The 12,373-nt window shown below is 37.8% G+C and overlaps 2 pseudogenes; both read right to left on the bottom strand.

Moving 5' to 3' along the window:
• Positions 1-2,607: 2,607 nt before the first annotated feature.
• Positions 2,608-2,810, bottom strand: LOC126764802 (small nucleolar RNA U3; annotated as a pseudogene).
• Positions 2,811-5,109: 2,299 nt separating this feature from the next.
• On the bottom strand, positions 5,110-5,284 carry LOC126764757 (small nucleolar RNA U3; annotated as a pseudogene).
• Between the last annotated feature and the right edge of the window lie 7,089 nt (positions 5,285-12,373).

Below are 12,373 nucleotides of genomic sequence, written 5' to 3'. Positions count from 1 at the left end.
TCATTTTATTTTAAAGCGTCGCCAATTTCCAATAATTGTAGCATTCGCAATAACAATAAACAAATCTCAAGGGCAGACTCTAGCAAGAGTTGGTGTTTTCCTCAAGGAGGATTGTATTACGCATGGCCAGCTGTATGTCGCATTGAGTCGAGTACGATCTTCTCAAGATATCAAAGTTAAGACTTACGACCAAAATAAAACCACTACGAATGTAGTTTTCCATGAAGTACTTGAATAAATTGAGTTTTTATAAAAACTCAAAGGACGATGTCTCATCGATACAACCTCGTCATGCACAGCTCAGGGCACACTATCTGAGGCCACGGTACACAGCATTTCAACAATCGATCGCTCAATCTGTCCTGGTGCACATTACACCAAATACCTGCAATTACTCAACCAATTCATCGACATAACTCATCCCAGCACCAATCCTGTCACAGCCACTGACAGTCAAGTCACTCATCACATTGAGACAACTGGGCCACCAGTATTTGAGCGCCCACGACGTCTCACCGGCGAGGAACTACAAATAGCTAAAGATGACTTTGACCTCCTGCTACATAATGGCGTGATCTGTCCATCGAGCAGCCCATGGGCCAGCCCTATCCATATGGTGCCAAAGAAAACAGGTGGATGGCGCACCACAGGTGACTATCGAAAACTAAACGCAAATACAGTTCCAGATCGATATCCAGTCCATCATGGGGATGACATTCTCCAGCGTCTCCACATTCCGTTTCTCCGTCTTCTCCACCATCGACTTAGTCAGGGCTTACCACCAGATACCCATGGCCAAGTCAGACATTGCCAAAACAGCTGTAACCACCCCTTTTGGACTTTTCGAATTTCTGGGTATGCCACCCGGACTACGCAATGCCACGCAGACTTTTCAGAGACATATGGACAACATCCTCAGAGGTTTAGACTTCGTGGGATGCTTCATAGTTGATCTGATTGTCTATTCTCAGTCCCACGAACAGCACCTACGACATCTCACCACCATCTTTGAAGTCCTGCGTGCACATCATCTCACCATCAATCCAAAGAAGTGCCAGTTTAGCAAGTCTGAAGTCAGTTATTCTATTATTTTTCTATTACTTCATTCTCTGTATATTCTTGAAAATTTACAGTTCCCAACTGAATTCCTATTCTTAGTTTACAGTTTTAAGAAGCATCACGCCGTCAAGAATACAAGTGTTTTAAGATCTCTTTAATAAATAATCGTTTTAAAATGAAATGTGGTGTCGTAATATTTCCACACATGTGTATGTATAAAGCTCTCAAAGTCCCTTGAAGCGGCACAAAGTGAGTGTATCAACTCCATTTATTATTTTAAATTATTTGTACTTAGTTGCACATATATATGTTGAAAGTTACAGTTGATCTCTCTAAAAACTGTATACTCTGATAAAATGCCTACTTATGCTTACATTTGTGTTTCTAAACACACAACATTAAAAAACCACACAAAAAAAAAACAATTTTCAAGTATTCACTTGACAACATTTTCCGGCAATACCCCTTATAGTCAACAGTATAAGCAGGATTGCGCAAAAAGTAAGCTAGGGCAATTGCGAAATTTAAAAGAGAAAAGAAAAATAACAAAACCAAACATACATATACGCCCAAGAGTCCCCACTTACATATGTATATACCTATTACATACCGAAGCAAAGGCGGAAACTAATACAACATACGCCCACATGTATGTATAAACAGCATTATTAAAATTTTACATATTAACAAAAAGTGCATACCTGCACTTAATCGATTTTCTATTCTCGCGTTATCCGTACGGCAAATAATATACACACATACAACATACGGTATACAATTTGCCTATGCCGGTATATACAACGTACATAGGGTACACAATTAAAGTAAAATTTCACAAATTTTACACAATTCCGGAAAAATAAAGCGGTAAATGCGAAATTTTAATTTATTAAAAATTTTAAAATTTGCTAATTAAAAAACAAAAAAAAAATATATTATCTGAAATTATTAAAGAGGATGGCAATATTTGGAATGGATTTATATACTGCCAATCCTGAAACAATATTTTAAAATATTTGCAAAAAACGGTGCGTGGAGTCCCTACGCGCGGATGAAGTTATACTTCTTAGTGATATTCCAAGAAATTCATATCATTTTCTATGAAAGAAAACTAGAAAACTTAAATTCACATTTTATAAATTTATTATCTCCCCGAGCATCCCTTTGCCAACAAATCGTCTTTTCGCGACGATGGCAAAAGCCAAAAATCATAAATTGCACAACTTTCTGGTGCTTCTCGCAAAAATCTGCGTCGATATGTATTCACGATCATACGTATACATACATACATATTTACGCATGTTTGTAGGCGAAGCTGCTACAGCGACAAGGGGTGACAATCGGTGGCCATTACTTTACTTATGCCATAGAAATTCTATTGCTACGAATATGGAAATGACAACGAAATAATGCCAATATGCATATTTCTAAAGGTCATTAATTTCTTTGAAGAAATGAAAGGAATGAATGATCCTGAGAAGTATAGTCTTAACTTTTCAACGGCCAACGCAGAGCATTTCAACCAAAAGGAATTCATTCATTAAAATCACCACTCAGAAGTCGTTTTATTCGTTGTAAGCGAACGATTTTCGAAGAAACATCATTTCTAATATGCCACAAGACAAAATCAGAAATGAACTTCTTAAACCTCACGCTGTCAGATAAAACGATATACCTCGTCATCGCGGGTCGATTTCCAAAAAATGTAAATGAAGACTAACTACAGAAATAATCCTGTAAAGTATAGCCATAATTTTTCAACGGCCAACGCAGGGTATTTCAATAAAAGGGCACATAAAATAGTTGAGAATTCGCAGAAATGAAAGACAAAGGAAAGAAAAAGGAGTATAACTTCAATAATGAACAAGCATACAAACTTACATATGCGCAGCAGCAGCAAGGAAAGAGGTAACAATCGGCGATCCATTGTATATTTCTTTCATGCATAACCAAACCATAATTAGGACATTGCAATTCAAGTGTCAATGGTGGTGTTGGTGGTAAGCGCTTCAAAAGTGACGACGGGCACGTAGGTACGTAGGTTCGAATCTTCGATCGAAATCTGTGATCTTATTTTATAATCACTCATTTTAAATATATAAAAGATTTACCTAAACATTATGATGATATTTTCATGATTCATACGCAATGTACGAATGTAAGCAATTTCGTTTTGCCGTCGGCATTTCAATTTCTCATGCTTCGATTTTTGCTTTCAACTAAGAAATCGCTTGTATGTATGTATGTACATATGTGCAATATATGCCTTTGCGTTTTGCCGTCGGCATTTCCATATTGACATGCAAAAGTAATTATGTATTTCATTGTTTCGTTTTGGCCCAATTTTGTATACTAAGACAAGTGTCAAAAATTGCGCCAAAATCAAATATATTATGTATTCATATGTAAACATGTTTTAAACTTTACATAAAATTGAAGTGTCAATAATTGCGCCAATTTTCATAAAGTTGGAAATTTTGCGCGAATCTATATTATATATTCATATGTTTTAAACTTTACATAAAATTGAAGTGTCAATAATTGCGCCAATTTTCATAAAGTTGGAAATTTTGCGCGAATAAGACGTGTGCGGTTAAGTCGTGAGTTTTACTTATATTAATTAATTTGAAAGTGCCGAAAAATGCGAAACGACATTTCAATAAACTTAAATAAATTTAAGTAAATTTACATGTATTTTCATTTATATTTAATTGTCAATAAATTTTTTAAAAATTATTTGCCCTAGTTGCCCATTTTTTATTTTCTCACACATTTCAGCCGATTTTTGTATAGAAATTTGATCGACGTAGAAGCAAAATGCGAAACAATCATACATACATATATTATGTCGTTTGCACATTTGTCTGTATGTTTGCGAAAGCAAATGTTCTACAAACGCATATTTCTATACTTAAACAAAATTATTAGAACCGTCGTATGTTTCTTATGTACATGCATAACCAAACCATACTTAAGTCAGCGCAACCTAAGTGTCAATGGTGGTGTTGGTGGTAAGCGCTTGGAGAGTCAAGATGATACCACAGGCCTCAGGTTCGAATCTCGACAGAATAAATTTTTAATTTTTTGCTTTTAACATCGTATACTATACAAATAAATATTTTTCTTACTAATAGAAATTAAATTTATCACAGCAATATTATGTATATGTATATTATGTATATTGCTGTGATATATTTAATTTCTATTAGTAAGAAAAATATTTATTTGTATAGTATACGATGTTAAAAGACATACATCTTCTATCTTATCTTGTGTATCTGCACATGCTCATATGAGTGTACATATGTATACGCATGTGCGCGTTCAGAAATTGAAATCAAATTTTCATCACTTATCAATATACTTATTACATGTGCGCGCATTGACTTGCATGTTCATACATTCATATATACTTATATGTACATATATTTGCATACATTGCCAAACAAATAATGCACAAGCATACAAACATACACATGTGTACACATATGAATATGTCACCAACAAAAAATTGATCTTCACAAGTCAATATGGCAGCCAAATTGGCGAAGAACAAGTGTAGTACATTTTACAACAAAAACGATTTCATTCATGAACGCAGGCGCAAATTCCACAAGCGATCTCGCTTCATTCATAAAAACAGAGGCCGTAACAACTCCCCGAGCATACATTTGCCAACAAGTCGTCTTTTCGCGACGATGGCAAAAGCTAAAAATCATAAATTGCACAACTTTCTGGTGCTTCTCGCAAAAATCTGCGTCGATATGTATTCACGATCATACGTATACATACATACGTATGTATTTACGCATGTTTGTAGGCGAAGCTGCTACAGCGACAAGGGGTGACAATCGGTGGCCATTACTTTACTTATGCCATAGAAATTCTATTGCTACGAATATGGAAATGAAAACGAAATAATGCAAATATGCATATTTCTAAAGGTCATTAATTTCTTTGAAGAAATGAATGATCCTGAGAAGTATAGTCTTAACTTTTCAACGGCCAACGCCGAGCATTTCAACCAAAAGGAATTTATTCATTAAAATCACCACTCAGAAGTCGTTTTATCCGTTGTAAGCGAACGATTTTCGAAGAAACATCATTTCTAATATGCCACAAGACAAAATCAGAAATGAACTTCTTAAACCTCACGCTGTCAGATAAAACGATATACCTCGTCATCGCGGGTCGATTTCCAAAAAATGAACCAACGTAGGGTATTTCAACAAAAGGGCACATAAAATAGTTGAGAATTCGCAGAAATGAAAGACAAAGGAAAGAAAAAGCAGTATAACTTCAATAATGAACAAGCATACAAACATACATATGCGCAGCAGCAGCAAGGAAAGAGGTAACAATCGGCGATCCATTGTATATTTCTTTCATGCATAACCAAACCATAATTAAGACAACGCAATACAAGTGTCAATGGTGGTCTAGGTGGTAAGCGCTTCAAAAGTTACGACGAGCACGTAGGTACGTAGGTTCGAATCCCAACAGAATTGATTTTTTAATTGAATATGTCACCAACCAAAAATTGAAACATTGTTCTACAAAAACAACAACAGCATAAGCATGGCTACATTGTGTTGTTGGTAGAAAAGCCGAGCTGTGCCGAAAGAAACGAACAAACGATCGCCGATTGTCACCGCTTCGCTTGCTGCTCGAACATCTTCGCAGACAAGGTTGCGTAGATTCATATTGAGCAAGGTTGCGCAACCTGAATCTATCGCAACCTTTTCCGAACTCGTATAAGAAGTATAACTTCAAAAAAATTAGGGTCAAAATAAAACAAAAAATTTTAAGAGTTGGTAGAAAGAAAAAGCAAATACATACGTATTGCCATTTTCAAGTGTTCACACACACATACTTATATTCAAAGACCAAATCGGCACCTGTCCAGCGATATCCCTTGTTCTTGTTGAAGCACAAGCAGGCAGGATTGCAAACAAAACAAAAAAATAAATTTTGAAGTTATACTTCTTATACGAGTTCGGAAAAGGTTGCGATAAATTTAGGTTGTGCAACCTTGCTTAATATGAATCTACGCAACCGCAACCTTGCTCAATATGAATCTACGCAACCCCTTGCTCAATATGAATCTACGCAATCTTGCTCAATATGAATCTACCCAACCTTGTCTGCGAAGATGTTCGAGCAGCAAGCGAAACGGTGACAATCGGCGATCGTTTGTTCGTTTCTTTCGGCACAGCTCGGCTTTTCTACCAACAACACAATGTGGCCATGCTTATGCTGTTGTTGTTTTTTTAGAACAATGTTTCAATTTTTGGTTGGTGACATATTCAATTAAAAAATCAATTCTGTTGGGATTCGAACCTACGTACCTACGTGCTCGTCGTAACTTTTGAAGCGCTTACCACCAACACCACCATTGACACTTGAATTGCGTTGTCCTAATTATGGTTTGGTTATGCATGAAAGAAATATACAATGGATCGCCGATTGTTACCTCTTTCCTTGCTGCTGCTGCGCATATGTATGTTTGTATGCTTGTTCATTATTGAAGTTATACTGCTTTTTCTTTCCTTTGTCTTTCATTTCTGCGAATTCTCAACTATTTTATGTGCTCTCTTGTTGAAATATCCTGCGTTGGTCCATTTTTTGGAAATCGACCCGCGATGACGAGGTATATCGTTTTATCTGACAGCGTGAGGTTTAAGAAGATCATTTCTGATTTTGTCTTGTGGCATATTAGAAATGATGTTTCTTCGAAAATCGTTCGCTTACAACTAATAAAACGACTTCTGAATGATGATTTTAATGAATGAATTCCTTTTAGTTGAAATGCTTTGCGTTGGCCATTGAAAAGTTAAGACTATACTTCTCAGGATCATTCATTTCTTCAAAGAAATTAATGACCTTTAGAAATATGCATATTCGCATTATTTCGTTGTCATTTCCGTATTTGTAGCAATATAATTTCTATGGCATAAGTAAAGTAATGGCCACCGATTGTCACCCCTTGCCGCTGTAGCAGCTTCGCCTACAAACATGCGTAAATATGTATGTATGTATACGTATGATCGTGAATACTTATCGACGCAGATTTTTGCGAGAAGCACCAGAAAGTTGTGCAATTTATGATTTTTGGCTTTTGCCATCGTCGCGAAAAGACGATTTGTTGGCAAAGGCATGCTCGGGGAGATAATAAATTTATAAAATGTGAATTTAAGTTTTCTAGTTTTCTTTCATACAAAATGATATGCATTTCTTGGAATATCACTCAGAAGTATAACTTCATCCGCGCGTAGGGACTCCACGCACCATTTTTTTAGTATCTTACGTAGGCACATAAACACGCACATATACAAGGTCATCAACCTTTTTCTCATTTTACATTATCGCTCGTATACGCAAGTATTTACTAACGAGTACGAAACATTAAATAAAATAAAAAACAAAAACAAGAACAAACTAATAGCTAAAGACATAAGCACCGGGAACAAATAAAACGAAATACGCCTTCGTTATTTGATACATTGCGTATACAACAAAAATAAAAAAACCGCCTATCTTAAAGATTCAAACGTATTTATTGTTACCAGATATATACTGAGAGAAGATTTTCCTTTCTCATATTTTCAATTTTTACCTATTGTCTAAATGAACGGAGATTCTAAGGAATCTAAATCGATTCAATATCTGAAAGTACAAAAAATGATTTCTGAAGAAAAGAGCCCATGTACACCAGCTGAAGCTACACACTCTAAGCAAGGTGCTACAAAGCAAAAAAAAATTAAAGATATTTCATATACTAAATTTATTGCAGAGAGTGACAGTCTAATTCGTTACTGCACTCGATTTTCATCTTCACCGATTCATGACAATTCTGAATCAGTATTAGAAATAAAAAAAGAAAATCTAAGCAATTTCTGGACACGTCTCCAAGCTGCGTATGACGCAATTCTAGAATCTGACGAATCAGATCTTCCGGAAAATTTTAAATCCTCGGCTTGCTCCAAATACGAAAACTGCTTAGACCAGTACGAGAACACGAGAGCTATGATCTCTGATCAATTGAGATTAATTAAAGCAATTACACCTACTCCACAATCGAGAGTAGAGCTGCCACAAATTCAAAGCCATGAGGCGAGTTTAGGCATTCACCTTAAAATGCAAGTATGCGATACAGAAATTATTCCTGGAGGTTATGAACAATTGCCGTCCTGCCGGGACACGTTTACGGCCGTGTACATAAACCAATTATCTCAAGCGCAAAAATTGTATCACCTGCGATACAAAACAAAAGGTCAAGCAGGCGTAATAGTCAAACAGTTTGCTCTTAATGACGAAAGTTTCAATTACATATTCTTGGGAAGCTCTAAAAGCTTGTTACGAAAACGAAAGAATATTAGTCGACAAACAAGTCACAATATTAATGAATCTACCAAAAATTCAGAAAGAACTTGTCAGAAAGAATTTATAAAACTTCAATCCACTGTTTCAAATTGCTTGCGACACAGAATATTCCCACAGACAATTGGGACCTCATTCTGGTGAATATATGCACATCCGCATTACCAGAAAAATCGTTACTTCTGTGGGAGCAATCGCTCTCATCACGAAGAAAGTGCCCAACGTGGCAACAAATGAACGATTTCTTAACTACCCAATATGAAATTACGGAAAGGGTTGATAAAAAAATGGTCAGAACTAAAAACGCTCAACACGACCTAAATCGAAGCTTCATTAGACCCCAAGCGAGTAACAACAACAACTTAAATCGTAGTTTTTTCAAAACACAAGCGTTCACATCCGAACAAAATAAACATACGTCATGCGAACTGTGTAAAGGAGGGCCTAGGCTGAAATCTTGCGAGACATTTAAAAAACTAAACATTAACGAAAGAAACAATTTTGTAAGAACAAAAAAACTTTGTACCAACTGTTTGTCACATGCGCATGCGCTCAAAGATTGCGAAAGCAAATTTAATTGCGTTTACTGCCATAAACGACATAACTCAATGCTTCACATTACAAATTTTTCCAGCTTCGGTCAAAATAACGCTAATGTTAAAAGAGCTACGGGATTAGTTGCAACAGCAAATCCCGACTTACAAAATTCCAAAAATTACCAAGAAGCGCCATGCTGCTCAAAGGCCTTAAAAACTCAGACGCTACACAGCGAAAACCAAAGCAGTGTATTATTACCCACAGCAGTGGTCTCCATCGAGCACCGAGGAGAACTGTTTAAACTTAGGGCCTTAATAGGCCAAGGATCTCAACGATCTTTTATAGCGTCAAGGGCACAAAGTAGGCTACAACTGACAACAAAACTAGCTAATTTTGAAATTACGGGAATGGGCGGAAGAGTAGTTCAAAACTCTAATAAAATCTGCCCCATTACCCTCTTTTCCTCCCAAGCGGATAAGCGCATACAAGCAGAAGCTATAGTCTTACCGCAACTAACACTCACACCTAAAGCTAGCAGATCCAAACTGCAACACCCCCGCTCAAATAGATATTCTATTAGGCAGCGATCTCATACCACAAATTATTCTCGAAGGTGTTGAGAAAATTACAAAAACACTTCTGGCGCAAAATACCATTTTCGGATGGGTCCTAAGTGGACTAGTCGCGGAACCAGTCACAACAATGACAACTCAAGTTGAGGAAATCTCAAACGAGTACCTCAATACTCAACTGAAGAAATTTTGGGAGTTAGAAGAACTCCCCCCCATATCAATCACAACCCCAGAAGATTGATATTGGGAGGATTTTTACAAATCCACAACTACTCGATTAGATAATGGCCGGTACGTCGTACGACTACCAGACAAAAAAACCACAAAGGTAAGAGTTGTCTTTAATTTGTCAAAATCATCAAATTCGGGGAACTCCCTAAATGACATTTTATTTACGTGACCCACGCTTCAGCCAGATTTAATGCTCCTCATACTAAATTGGCGTATATACAAATACGTTTTCAATGGGAATGTTGAGAAAATGACACTCCACGAACTGGCAGAAGAAACAAAGTCAGAATTTCCTCTGGCAACACAAGTGTTGAAAACACAAACGTATGTAGACGACATTTTGTCTGGAAGCCACAATCTTCCACAGGCATACGAGTCACTAGTACAAGTGACACAAGCGCTCAATACAGCAGGGTTTCCGTTGAAAAAGATAACGGCGAACCACCCTAATATTTTAAAAGACATAACTAAAGAAAATCTATTAGACACTAATTTCCTTAAATTCGAAAGGGAAGCACAACAAAAACTTCGGGGATACAATGGAATGCGATATCTGACCAGTTTTCATACACTAATGAGTCAATATCCGAACTATCAGCTATAACAAAGAGGCAAATTTTATCCTCGGTGGCAAAACTTTTCGACCCCGCAGGATGGCTTTCGCCAATTATAATACAAGCAAAAATTCTAATACAAGAATTGTGGTTAGACGGAACTGACTGGGATGAACAAGTGAAACCACTTCGTTTAGAAAAGCGTTCCCAGTTCGCGGGTAATCTGAATGATATCTCACAGATACAAATCCCACGATGGATAAATTATGCCCCAGAGCACAAAGTCGAACTATGTACATGGCTTCTGTGATGCCTCTGAAAAGGCATACTGTGCCACCATCTATGTGCGCACACAATCTGATACAGCGACCACCAGTAACCTACTGGTAGCCAAGGCAAAGGTGGATCCGCTAAAAACAATAAGTCTGCCACGACTGGAACTATGTGGTGCGCTACTACTAGCCAAACTCGTATCCATGGTGCAAACGCATCTAAATATGACCAAATATAAATTGTATCTCTGATCTGATTCTGAAATTGTATTAGCCTGATTAGAAAAACGTCCACATGCATGAAAGACGTATATTTCCAATCGAACGTCTCAAATCCTTGACCTAGTGGGATCAGCCACTTGGCGACACGTGGCCAGTGCTGACAATCCTGCCGACCTAGGTACAAGGGAATGCAAGCCTCTGCACTTTGCAACCACCACTCTTTGGTGGAATGGCCCTCGATGGTTAATAGAATCCCCCGATTCTTGGCCACTATCGCCTATACGCAATATAATTGCCCCCGAAAGTCGAAACATCGACTCCTTTCACACGATATTGAATGATACTGACATCCTTGACCGATTTTCATCATACCCTCGAGCACTCAGAGTAATCGCTTATATGTTCAATTTCATCAAGCGACTCAAAATTAGAGTGAAGGGAGAGCACACGCTATACTCCCAAAGCGATACATTGACGCACCTAGACCTAGAAGAGGCAAAGGTCGCTCTTATCACTTATACTTAGTCGCTTCCTCCGGATCGCTGCAACTTCGCTCTGCCTTTCACCATTACAGGTGTCGACTTTGCTGGGCCTTTTCAGATAAAGGCGTCCATGCTAAGGTCTCCCACACTAATTAAAGACTATGTGGCTGTCTTTGTCTGTTTTACGACAAAAGCAGTGCACCTCGAGCTATGTACTAGTCTGACAAAAGAGGCTTTTCTCTCGGCATTTGCTCGCTTCGTCGGACGACGTGGTTTTCCGTCCAAACTTATGAGCGACAATGGAAAAACCTTTATCGGGGCTCATAGAGCCACAGAAAAACAGTTTGTGGACTTTATTAAACAAGTCTCTCCTGAGATTGTACAAAAGTACGTTCCCCCCGGCATTAATTGGCAATTCATCCCCCCAAGAGCTCTGTTCACTGCACTTATTTTGGGGGGAATACTTACGCTTGGATCCCTTTGTGGGTTTGGCGAAAGTAAAGAACTGTAAAAGGTGTATCGATTTATGTGTGTATGTATTTCCCTTTGCGGGCGAGACTTCAGTTTCTTTCTTTTAATGCAAATTTAAAGATATAATTATTTATATAAAAAGTATAATTATTTATATTTCCTTGGACACTGTTCACTTTCACTGTTGAGGCTCCTGATGCTCCTGCGTCCTGCACTCACACACGCGACCGGATTGGGAATCCAAATTTGGACCAGTACTTTGAAACGCTTGTAAATTGGCGGATCAACGAGGTGGCGATCAAAAAAAAAGAAAGGCGAGGTGCTTAGATTACCGGCGTAAAACGAATTGTGTTACACCCCGATCTAACCAATCCTTTTTGATCGTCTGAGTGGTGAAAAAACGATTATGGTGTGTGTGTAGTGTGGTTTGTTTGTTGCGTGGGGTTGCGTGTATGATAATGTAGGTTGTGTGCTGACTGTTGTGTTGTGTGATGAGTGTGAGTTGTGTGATGAATGTTGCGTTGTGTGCTGAATATGGTGCGGTGAATGTTGTGTTGTGTTGAGGGGCGGGATGCCATGAAGTCGCATAAACA

The sequence above is a fragment of the Bactrocera neohumeralis genome, unplaced genomic scaffold (assembly GCF_024586455.1).
Source record: "Bactrocera neohumeralis isolate Rockhampton unplaced genomic scaffold, APGP_CSIRO_Bneo_wtdbg2-racon-allhic-juicebox.fasta_v2 cluster09, whole genome shotgun sequence".
Classification (NCBI taxonomy): Eukaryota; Metazoa; Arthropoda; class Insecta; order Diptera; family Tephritidae; genus Bactrocera; species Bactrocera neohumeralis.
Note: the sequence above shows the minus strand (reverse complement) of the source record. Positions and strands in the feature narration are given on the sequence as shown.